Genomic DNA, 12,941 nt, shown 5'->3' with positions numbered 1-12,941 from the left:
CTGCTTTAGAGGTTTTGTCTGACGAGACGTGTTTTCTTTTCATTTTCTCAATTATTTGAATTGTTAGATTAATGGAAATAATGCTTGGAGTGAAATTGCTTTATAGAGCTAGCACAAAATGGGACAATAACAAATTGCCAGACCGCTTTACGCCGCATCTGCAAACCAGGGGTGGTGTTAAACAGGCTGCCCATTTGCATTTGGCCCATATGATGCTACTAATGTAAATCAATTTCACCAATATTTCTGTTTGAAGCTTACTGCAAATTCTGTTTGAAAAATGATCTTTTGAAGTTGTTTTGCTCAGTCTGGAAAATGTAGGTCCTAATACCCCGACAAGAAATCCTGGCTAAGCCATTGCAGTATGTCTGGGGAACCTTAATACACTGTTCTTCATGGGTATGGCCCCCAATGTACAACACTGCCCCCTAATCTGACTGTCTGATTCAGAGACCATACAAGCATAGCTGGTGTCAGGAAAGGAAATATCATATCAGTGGAGTAGGGGGTGCTGTTCCAAGCCCTTAAGGAGACATTGGAGGGAGCTTTACTTTGCATCTAGCTATACTGTACCTGACCTGGGAATACTTGTTGCTTATACTGGATGGATGAAATGAGACAGTGTTCCAAATGGGAAACTGACTCCAAGTTATTCTGCTTCTTTCATATTGGCACACAATGAAAACTATCTCACATTGAGGTGAACGTGACAGTATAACTGTAGCTTTAGCTCACGTCCTTATAATGAACAGAATTTCCTCTACAATCATACACATGCAAGCTGGAAAATAAAGACCATTTTTTATTTAAGTCAGGCAGTAATCAATATATATCAAGATATTGCAGGACACTACAAGTAACTGTGGAGGTGATGAGACTCAGTAGACTGATATATAATTGCTGGGAAAAGGCTGGTGCGGAGCATAAACACCAGCATGATCAGTTGGGTCAAATGGCCTGTTTCTGTGTTGTACATTCTACGTAACTTGGCATAGTAAACTGTGAGCATTCAGTTAAACTGGAAATACTAACATTTTTAATTTAGTTCCAATTTACGAGTTAAAAATGATTTCTGCAAAGAATTATACAGGATATTGGCTGCTCCCTGCACTTCAGAAAATACAATCAGAAATGTCAGCATCAAATGCTGTTTGAGACTGTAATTACACACAATCTAGGCGCAGTATGTTTCAGAACCATTTGCCATTTTTCACTGTCAATTTCACGTTTCCCTTCATTGCAATTGGACAAGATGCAGTTGATTTGACAAAACTGACAGCAGTTCGGAGAGAAAGAAGATTAAATATCAAAGTTTATACACCGCTTTTTTCCTTCATTTTTGGTTCATTGGTTGCCCCATTCAAATTTATTGATATTTGTCACAAAATCCACCCTGGCCTTTGGCAAGACATTTGAACCTGATTCAAGTTCTCCTTTACAATCAATTTCTCAAACCATATATATATTGGTTTCCACTTAGCAAGACCCTGTAAAAAATATAGCATGAGTTCCTTCATACTTTGGGTTGTAATTGAAGACTTACTGAAGAATACTGGTGGAGCTTTATTATGCTTTGGTCAATGTAACAGTTGCAAAGAAAGAACATGCATATCACTCCTTTCAGAGTACTTAGAGCTGGTGAAATACTTTTGACGTGTAGTCACTGTTGTAACATAGGAAATGTGGCAGTCAATTTGCACACAACAAGCTGCAACAAACAGCAATTAAATAATAACCAGATCATCTGTTTTTGTTGGCTGAGGGATAAATATTGGCCAGGGCATGGGGGAAATTAAAGCCTGGCTACCCGACCCGAACCCGACTACACATGTCGGGTTCGGGTTGGGTCCGGTCAAAATTCCGAGTCCAGCATTTGGGCTCGCATTGGGTCGGGGTGGACACAGCTTCCGGGAAGTCACGGGATCAGGCTTACCCATGATTCCCCACAACTCCAGCTGCAGGAATAGCCTGCTGCCAGAACAGATAAAGGAGTGTCGTGTCGGGTCGGGCGCAAAAAAAGTTAAAGGGCTCTGGTTCGGGTCGGGTTAGGTTTTAATTTTATACCTGAGCCAGGCTTTTGGGGGAATTCCCCTGCACTTCTTTGAAAAGTGCCATGGGATCTTTCATGTCCCCGAGAGGAAGCCAGTTTATTTTCCAATTGAAAAGGTAGTGCTTCCGCCAATGTCGCACTCCTCATGACTGCACTGAAGTGTCAACCTAGATTATGTGCTCAAATAAACAGCTTGAATTATTCAGTTAGCGGGACTGATTAAAATTTAATGCAGCAATAAATGAGTTTGGATTTTTCTAATCCAATTCAGTTAACACAAATCTCCATTTGTTGGGAAGTCACATCTCAAATCCACTGGTCTCGATCTGAGTTGGAATTCAATAGGCTGGTGTTACCTCGGACTGCATCAACTCCAATCTGCTACTGTTGGCCACATTCAAGCCTGAACTGGAGTCGGATCCTGGTTTGAGGCTTGAAATTTATTTTGCTTTTACAAATTTGATGAAAACCTTAAGAATTAATGATTCCACATCCTGAGGCTCTGACATGGGGAAAAATGACTTATTTAAACAGAAAAAAAAGCACTGGTTGGTGTTGTATTTACAGTGCAGAAGTATCTGAGTGGCCTGGCTAGTCTAAACCTGAATGAACGGCTAACCCTATGGCCAACGCTGCAACACAGTCAGAAAATCTCTCCAATAATAGCAGCATCCTCTTCCACCTGTACCAAGCAGCTTCAGCATGCTTAGTGCACCCAATAGCAAATTAAAAGTGATAATTTGCTGCACTCTCCCATCAATCAGAATAAAAGTTTGAATGACAAAGTGCCATTAGCCCAGACAGTGGCACTTTATTCAAAAGGATCTGCACATGAACCTATTAAGAAGCATTTCAAACAAATTCCATTAGCATGAGAAAAAAGATTTGGCAAAGAGCCTTTTAAAAGCATAGGCTTGATGAAGAAAAACAGTGCTGCAGAGGACCCACAAACCCATTAACACAAACATTCCTTTGAAATCCCAGTGTTGATTATTTGACCTCCAGTGAAATTAGCAGTTATACTGAGCTTCCATTATGGGAGCCCACTTTCACATGATGCAAGAATGCTTTCAGTAACATCAATAATTCTCCTTCTAGTGCAGCTGATTTTCTATGAGTGTTGAATGCATCAGCCTAGAAGATGCACTTAACAAGAAATCACATGAAATGTGGATAACACTGGTCAAGTACCAAAATTTGTGGTGTAACCCCAGCTGCTGTGGACATACTTTAATAGAAGAATCTATTCCTTCCTCCCTTCCTAATTATACTGTAGTTCAATCCTAGAGAAAAAAATTATATTAAAATTTTTATCTCATTCAAATAATGAGGTGTTCTAGTAAAATATAAATCACTGCTTTCTATTATATAACCTGATTTTTATGACTTCCTGGTATATGTTCTGTATATGCATGTTGCTGTAATTTTAGGGAATACTTTAGATATTCTCTTAGGTACAGTGACGCTAGTCCCTTCCATAAGTGATCTGAGTGTCTTACCTTCAGAAGTATGCCTGTACTGTCCAATATCTAATTATATGTTGGTATGAGCTATTGAGGAGTGGGGCAGAATAGATGTAACAATAGGTTCCTCTTGTGATCTGATCTGGATATTGTGCTCTCAATTTCTTTCAAAGGTAGATTGAGAAGCACTTGAGCCCCAATATCCACAAACCCGAACCTCTGATTCACCTTCCCTAGGGTGTGTTCAATGTGGTCTGGTGGTCCCTGGCCTTAATTAAACATGTATTATTCAGGAGGGGTGGGGTTGCAGAGGACTGTTGTGAGCCACATTTATGGGGGTATCCTTTCCCCCACCACCAAGCAATCATTTGAAGCTCCTAGGAAGGTCTAATATTGGAAGGATGGAACAATCTCACAGGATAAATGCCCACTAAGAACCTGAATGTAATGTATGACAGTGTACCGAACCAACAAGTAACGGAATTAATGTCCTGCAGGATGAATGCTAACCAACTTTAAACAGTTTATGGTAGACAAGAAATTGTTCATTCACTTTTCAGCTTTCTCTCTACCTCTGAATGCTTCATTCAACCCATAGACAGCTGTAGAATTTCTCTCACCAAAGGTACCACCTTTAAACTGTCAAGACAAACCATTTTAAGTTTCAATCAGTATGACAGTGAACACAATAACTAAAGGTTAGTCTAAATTTTATTTTTGTTTTTCTTATTCTAACTTCCAAACCCATGATCTGGCACAATGTGCCTGTCCCCTCCATCACATGCCATTATATTGTAAACTGCAGCTACAGTTATTATTAGGCCCTTTTCTAATTGACTGCAACTGCCCTGAATTTTTAATATGATACAGCAACCATTTGCTGTATGTGATTGCCAGCACTCAACTGTGCAGACAAAGGATAAGAGACAGCAAAGTACTTTAATAGAGATGATTTAATTTAAAATGTAACTGAAAGATATGAATGACGCCACTCCTGGATGACACCAGGGGTCAATGCCATCACTTGGGCCTCATCGTGACTCGGGCAACCCTAAGTGAAAATTGCATTGTAGTCTGAATGGTGGTGTTCCCATGCGTCTGATGCCCTTGTCCTTCTAGGTTGTAGAGGTTGCAGGTTTGGAAGGTGCTGTCGTTGGAGCCTTGGCGAATTGCTGCAGTACATCTTGTAAATGGTGGAGGAAGTGAATGTTTAAGGTGGTGGATTGGGTGCCGGTCAAGTGGGCTGCTTTGTCTTTGTCCAGGCATGGGTGCACTAGTAGGCATTTCCCTTGGAATATATCACGACTTGCAGAATGAACAGAGGCCATGCATGCTGAACAAATGTCTGGAAGAGGGAAGAGGAGGACAGAAGGGCTCTCAGAAGGAGGCCATATCCACCCAGTGTGTTCAGGAAGCTATTCTCCTCCCCAAAACCCAGCGAGGAATAGTGTGTGAAACAACTGTGCTTCAGTAAGGACGCCCTCATTGAAATCTACCACCTGCTGCAGTCATAACTGCAACCTCAGAGCAGGGCAAGGACCACATTGCCAGTGGCTGTGAAGGTGACTGTAGCAATGAACATTAATGCATCTGGTTGATTCCATCCTGGGGTTGGAGGTATTTGCGACATCTTGCAGTTTGCTGAGCACTATTGTATAAGGGCCACTGATGTTCTCTGTTCAATGAGAGCTAACTATATTTCATTCTCTCTTGCAAGAGACAATCAGGAGCAGCAAGCACACAATTTCACTAGGATTACAGGGTTCCCCATGGTACAGCGTGCCATTGGCTGCTCGCACATCACTCTGTTGGCGCCACATGTCAACTCGGAGCTGTACTGTAATGGCAAGGGATTTCATTCCCTCAATGTCCAGCTGGTATGAGACCATAGGCAATGTATCATGTAGGACAATGGTATCCTAGGAGCAGCCATGATGCCTTTATTCTACGGCAGTCTGCTGTGCCAGCTGCATTTGAGCCATCACGGCAAACCAAAGGGTGGCTATTGGGTGACAATGGCTATCAGCTGATGTCATGGCTGATTACCCTGGTGGGCAGCCTATGCACATGTAGGCAGCATGCATATAATGAAAGCCATGCTGCCATACAAAATGTGATAGCGCAGATCACTGGGGTGCTTAAAACAATGCTTTTGCTACTTGGATAGCTTTGCAGGAGCTCTGCAATACTCAGCACAGGGTGTGTCAAGATTTATGGTGGTTTGTTGCGTGCTGCACAATCTCGCCATCATAAGGGGACAGCACTTGTCACCAGCTATACAGTGAGCAGCTGAGGAGCAGGAGCATGAGCGTAAGGAGGAGGAAGAGGAAGGGAGGAGGCATTCTAGATAGCCCTTTCAACCCATGCTGCCTGTGAAGAACTCATCTGTGATATCAGTAACCTCAACCCTAATTCCCCATATGAAAACAGAAAATGCTGGAAATACTCAGCAGGTCTGGCAGCATCTGTGGAGAGGAAAACAGAGTTAACATTTCCATTAACTCTGTTTCTCTTCCACAGATGCTACCTGACCTGCTGAGTATTTCCAGCACTTTCTGTTTTTAGTTCCGATTTCTAGCATCCGCTGTATTTTGCTTTTGTATTAACGCCTAATTTCCCCATTTACCAACAGTTCCATACCTTACCATCCCCTCTGCCACTGATCATCACAGCATCCACTTGGCCAAAATGCAAAAATAAGAGTCACCACAAAATAAATACTTGAAACCAAATTTATAAGTCAAACCATGCCATATTGCATATAAACATCAACCCTTGTGCTTTTCTTTAGTGTCTGCCTTCTATGTGTCTTTGCCTATCCTGGTACTCCCGCACAGTGCTATGCCAGTGGCTGCAGCACAGCTGGTGGAAGGCTACTGACTTTCAGTGAGGGAGACCGCAAACGGTCTTAGAGGACAACCTAAAGCAGTTCTGGGCCTCGAGGGCCTGGCTGTGGACTGTACCATCTTGGCATGGGTGGCAGCAGTCTGGGTTGACTGGCTGACAGGCAACAGCAATCGCACTGGCAGAGTGGCGGGGTGACAGACAAATGCCGGCTTCCTGAGATAAGACAGTAGGCTCATGATCTATGGAGCCACTGCCACTCTCACTTGGGGATGCCTCAGCAATCCGAGTAATATTTTGTAGAACAGATTGCTGGACTCCTGTGGTGCTCTGCAAACCCCTTTGCACACACTAATCCACAGGCATGATGGCAGCAAGCTGACCTTGCATGATAGTAATCTGAGCTTCCACTGCTGCACCCAAATGTTGGGTGGCTTCTGCTTCTTCTGCAGTAGAAGCTGAGACATGGGCCATCAGAGGCTGCTTCATGGTTGAGTCGACAAGTGTGCAAACCGAGTTGACTACCACTTCTATGCTGGAAAGGGCAGGCCCCAAGCTCTCTGTAAAATCCTGTGCCAAGTCAGTGCTGAACTTCTCCACATTCCTTAACATTGATCACAGGCTTTCTGGCAGGCTTCCCAATGAACCAAGCATTTCATTGTGTATATTCATCGGAGTCCTCTGCAGTGGAAGCAGTATGTGACCTTGTCCTCTGACAAGCTGGCATCTGAACAATCCTTGTACCCTGCTCTGGCTGCAGCCTTCTTGCGCCCAGTGTCTCACCACGTGTAGATCCAAACTCTAATCTATCCTCTAAGAGCATCAATATCTGAGCTGGTGGCTGTGGGCATGAAATCATGTGGCACTGCTGTGTCTTCACCATCATTTGCTTCTTGATTCAGTTCTTGAGTATCTGAAAGGAAATAAGCACAAAGGTAAGGTGGTGGTGGTGGTGCAGGGAGAGTAAGAATGCATGCTTTCACCAATTGTAACCTGTAATGCAAGAAAGAATGGAATGACGGGTAAGTGGGATGTGAGAAAGAGGATTAGATATGAGGTTTAGTCCGGCCACTGGCCATGGTCTCACTAATGGGTGACCCCTAGAAGGGCCAGCACTATCTTCTACATGGGTACTAGAACATGCTGGCATACCTGTCGCCCTTCAGTTAGCTCCGACTGTGTCTGGTTGTGTACCACCTCTTCCTGCAAGAAAAAAGGAAGTCAGTCAGTAAGTGTTGTGCAATTTGTTTGGCTGACGTGACTGTCATGGTTGAATAGTTGGCAGTGTGTGCAAGCCGTGAGATGTGGGTTTGAGGCTTGCAGCACTACTAAGTGTGTAAGGGTGAGAAAAAGTGTATGAATTTGAGGTTTTTTGTTATTCGTACATGGGATGTGGGCGTCGCTGGCTAGGTCAGCATTTATTGCCCATTCCCAATTGCCCTAGAGAAGGTGGTAGTGAGCTGCCTTCTTGAACCGCTGCAGTCCATATGGGGTAGGTACACCCACAGTGCTGTTATGAAAGGAGTTCCAGGACTTTGATCCAGCGACAGTAAAGGAACAGCGATATTGTTTCAGGTCAGGATGGTGTGTGGCTTAGAGGGGAACTTGCAGGTCGTGGTGTTCCCATGCATCTGCTGCCCTTGTCCTTCTAGTTGGTGGAGGTAGTGGGTTTGGAAGGTGCTGTCGAAGGAGCCTTGGTGCATTGCTGCAGTGCATCTTGTAGATGGTACACACTGCTGCCACTGTGCGTCGGTGGTGGAGGGAGTGAATGTTTGTAGATGGGGTGCCAATCAAGTGGGTTGCTTTGTTCTGGATGGGGTTGAACTTCTTGAGCGTTGTTTGAGCTGCACCCATCCAGGCAAGTGGAGAGTATTCCATTACACTCCTGACTTGTGCCTTGTAGATGAGTCAGGAGGTGAATTACTCACCGCAGGATTCCTAGCCTCTGACCTGCTCTTGTAGCCACGGTATTTATATGGCTACTCCAGTTCAGTTTCTGGTCAATGGTAACCCCCAGGATGTTGATAGTGGGGGATTCAGCGATTGTAATGCCACTGAATGTCAAGGGGAGATGGTTAGATTCTCTCTTGTATAAGTCGCGATTGATAGAGATTGTTGGTTGGTGAGTGATGGGGCTGTGTTGACTTGAACAGTGTCTGAGAATAGTGGCACAATTGGTGGGATGTGGTATTTGAACTTGCATTCACTGATCTTGACCACTTGTGTGAGCTCACTGATCTTTTAGTGACTATGTATCCAGGTCCTCAGGGTGTGACTCCTGACATTGACCTCCATGGCTATCTGCTTCCACTGCCTTTTAAGCAGGTGTCTGGAGGGCCGCCTGGCTCCCTGCAAATACAAGAGATCTCTCTTACCTTCCACCTCCTTGAACAAGTCCTCCAGTGCTGCATCGTAGAACATGGGAGCCTGCTATCTCCCATATTGTTCCATTCTTCACTGTCTCCCATGTTAGATTCACTTCCAAACGACTGCTAGCACCTGCACCAGCCATTATGCAACTCCCCTTTCTGAGGTGCAAGCTAACTTCAAGTGGTGCTAGGTAGTTACGATTTTGGGCCCCCCGCTAATGCATGCAGTCAATGAACAGCACAGTTAGACATGGCTGCATGCAATCAAAAGAGCTGAGAGGTCGAAGTTGATGTGCTGCCTGCATTACATAGTACAGGTGCAAGTTACTCGTGCATTGCGATCCCAGCACCCATTTTTGGGGGCTATCCAATTTAGCCCCCTGCGTATCTTAGTGTACAGATGTATAATGCAATCATATGAATTGCCTCTGTCCACCATTTTACGAAGGTCATTAACCTATTTATTTTATACTTGTTAAAATAGTGAATCTTTGAAAATAGTGAAAAAAGAAATTTATATGAACATGTTAAACATTTATTCTCCAATAGTTACACAACATAATTTCAAGGATTGAGTCTTTAAGTTTACCAGCAAGTATGGGGATTTGGAATACAGCCCAGTGACAACCAGAGAATTAGACTGCAGCAGATAAAATTACTTAATGGCACCTTTAAGACTCATTTGTTATTCAGTTAGATCCATTTATGGGACCTCCCGTCATATCCCCCATATGTTATATTTCTTTGATAGCTAATATGATCCATCCATCAGTAAATATCCAACAGCCTGTAATTCTAGAGATAAACTGGCCCAGCTACAGCATTTCCAGTTCATTCCCTCACATTTAATCCTGTCCTTCAGTTACTTCCATTCCCAAGGCCATTGTTTTACAGTCTTATGTCGACCACTAACATTTTTCAACATTTCTCTACATTCCCATCGGGGCACTACCGTCAAATGCTGCCATCCCCTTCACAAACATCCAAGCTTTGAAATCACCGCTGGTGTAAAAGATTAAAGCGGCAGTAATTGGGAGAGAATCGGTAGCAAAATTGAAGTGTGGCTCAGCACGCAGATCCCAATCACTGTCTGTTGCATTTCATATTGTTGGTAGCAGGAGATCATGTCTGTGCACCTAAGCACACAGTGTGCACAATGCTAATTAAGGAGAGAGTGGACCATATTGGTAGCTTGGAGTATTGCATAGCAGTGTATTCTTTCTGCCTTTATAAATCAGGTACTGACCGAACTGTGCCACCTCCTACAGCAAGACTGGCAACCAATGGTCCCGCTAAGCTGTGTGGTCATACAACAGCTTGGCACCTCGCAGGCCTTGTTCCATGATAAAGAGTGTGCATGTGCTGTTGTGCAAAAAAATTTGAAGGGACCGTGCACTGAAAAAGAAAATGGCCGCATACAACAACTAAACTTTAAAGGTAACACTGCTTCCAGCCAAAAGCTGCAATCTGACCAACACTGACAGTAGTCATAATTTCCCCTAATTTCTATGCTTCCAGCTTCTTCCAATATGTGCTGGGGACATCGGTTACTGTTCACAGATGCATAAAGGGAAATGACTTGTGTTTCAAGAATGCAAACAACTTCATCATATTTACTATTTCCTGCACCCATGTATCCATTCAGATCCCGATCCATGATACTGTGGTATAAATGAATAACATGTCTATCTAATCTGAAATTGTGGGAACAGCATACATGTCAATGGCCATTTCCCCAGCTACTTCTATAATGCATTTATCTTGTAATGATCACCATATTTGACAGGAAGGTAGAGAGCAAAGATGTCTCCTGGGAGACCTAAGGCAGACTTTCATCAGCATTACTTAATGACAAACTTGCACCAGGCATCAACAGAAGCAAAGCAAAGAGGAAATGATGCCTATGCAACCACTACGATCATTACCAAGCATACCATTGGCATCTTGAAGTGTACTTCAGATGGTTTGACAGATCACGCCACAGTATCCAAGTTTCACACCTTCTATTGCACTGTTCACTTTGCTGTACAAAGAAGCCAAACTATAGACGAGAAGAGGAGAATCAAGGGTACAGCAGAAACTGGTAGTAAAGTAGCTTTTTCGACAGAACCTTCCAAACCTACAACCTCTAGCGCCTTGAAGAACAAGGGCAGCAGGTACATGGAAACACCGCCACCTGCAATTTCCCCACCAAGTCACAAACCATCCTGACTTGCAAATATAACGTCGTTCCTTCATCATTGCTGGGTCAAAATCCTGAAACTCCCCATCAAATACCACTGTGGATGTATCTACACCACAAGGAGTTCAGCGGTCAAGAAGGTGGTTTGCCACCATTTCTCAAGGACAGTGTTACGATCAGGTGAGGAGGGGTCTAAAGGCTCCCCTCTTGTCTCTCTCCTTGTTTGACCTCAATAAGGTTTATTTCTTTTAAACAGTGGATGTGCTTACCAATTCAGTGAGTGTTTAACCCTTCTATGTGATAGGATCATAAAAGAACCAATCGGACAGGTTTTCTTGAGTTTAAACAATAGTTTATTGTACTTAAAATTAAAACCCAATCTAAGTAAAATAATAAACTAGGCTCCAACTTTCATACACACACACACACACACACACAAGCTTCACACACACACACACAAGTAGGTTACAGAGTGAAGAAGAATAGATTGGTTGGATTAGAGTCTAGAACAAATAAAAGAATATACAGTCTGTGGAGTCTGGTAATTCAGTTGTCTTCCAGATGAACTCATGGTCCTGAAGTTTCTGGCTGGTAGAGGTGGCCACCTGGTTCAGAGTTTTCTTGAAGACAGTAATGTAAATGGTTTCCTCCCCGGGGTCTCTGTCTGCAGCAATGATAGACTTGGATGTTTTGCAGCCCACAGGCAGGGTTCAAACTGGAGAGAGACAGACAGACAAACAGACCCCAACTTGGGTCCTACACTGGTCATACTCAGGTGCTTTTCTGCTGTAGAGAGAAGACTGCAAGTTTTCACAGAGATGGAGAGTCTGTCACATGATGGTCCAGTGCATTCTTTCTTTTGCATTTTAATTAGTTCAAGTCCAAGAATTCCAATCTCTCTCGGGTCCCATTGTTTCAGTGTTTACCCTTTGAGGTTCGGTCTCCACCTGTGTTAATGTTCCAAGATGGCTTTGAATGTCTTGTTAATAGAGGTAAGGCAGGTACCTCATTCAAAATTCGCAAGCCATTGTTCTGGTGGGAGATTAACCAGACATTCTAATTAGTAAACAAAATTAGAGTACATGGGATTGGGGTAATATACTGCAATGGATTGAGAATTGGTTAACAGACAGAAAGCTGAAAGTAGGAATAACTGGGTCATTCTCAGGATGGCAGGCATTTACTAGTGGGGTACTGCAGGGATCAGTGCTTGGACCACAGCTGTTCACAATCTATAGAAATTATTTAGATATGGGGACCAATTATAATATTTCCAAATTTGCTGATGACACAAAACTAGGCGGGAATGTAACTTGTGAGGAGGATGCAAGGAGGCTTCAAGGAGATTTGGACAGGCTAAGTGAATGTGCAAGGACATGGCAGATGGAATATAAAGTGAATAAGTGTGAAGTGATCCACTTTGATAGAAAAAACAGAAAGGCAGAGTATTTCTTAAATGGCAAGAGGTTGGGAAGTATTGATGTCCAAAGAGACCTGGGTGTCCTTGTTGATGAGTTACTAAAAGCTAGTATGCAGGTGCAGCAAGCAATTAAAAATACAAATGATATACTGGCCTTTATTGCAAGGGTATTTGAGTACAGGAGTAAAGATATATTGCTGCAATTGTATAGAGCCTTGGTGAGACAGCATCTGGAGCATTGTGTACAGTTTTGGTCTCTTAATCTCAGAAAGGATATACTTGCCATAGAGGGAGTGGAACGGAGTTTCACCAGACTAATCCCTGGGATGGCGGGATTGTTTTATGAGGAGAGATTGCAGAAACTGGGCCTGTATTCTCTAGAGTTTTGAAGAATGAGAGGTGATCTCATTGAAACTTACAACATTCTTACAGACCGTGACAGGGTAGATGTGGATAGGATGTTTCCTCTCATTGGTGAGTCTAGAACCAGGGGACACAGTCTCAGAATAAGGATTAAGACTGAGATGAGGACGAATTTCTTTACTCAGAGGGTGGTGAATCTATGGAATTCTCTACACGAGAGGGCTGTGGAAGTTCAATCATTGAGCATTTT

General features: G+C 43.3%; 1 protein-coding gene across 1 annotated transcript in view; it reads right to left on the bottom strand.

The window, feature by feature from the left end:
• The window catches only part of LOC137378451 (V-set and transmembrane domain-containing protein 2-like protein), an 81,509-nt gene that overhangs the window by 19,663 nt on the left and 48,905 nt on the right, over positions 1–12,941 (bottom strand). The gene's annotated exons all lie outside the window — the stretch shown is intronic.

The sequence above is a fragment of the Heterodontus francisci genome, chromosome 16, assembly GCF_036365525.1.
Source record: "Heterodontus francisci isolate sHetFra1 chromosome 16, sHetFra1.hap1, whole genome shotgun sequence".
NCBI lineage: Eukaryota > Metazoa > Chordata > Chondrichthyes > Heterodontiformes > Heterodontidae > Heterodontus > Heterodontus francisci.
This window is presented reverse-complemented; position numbering and strand designations above follow the sequence as displayed.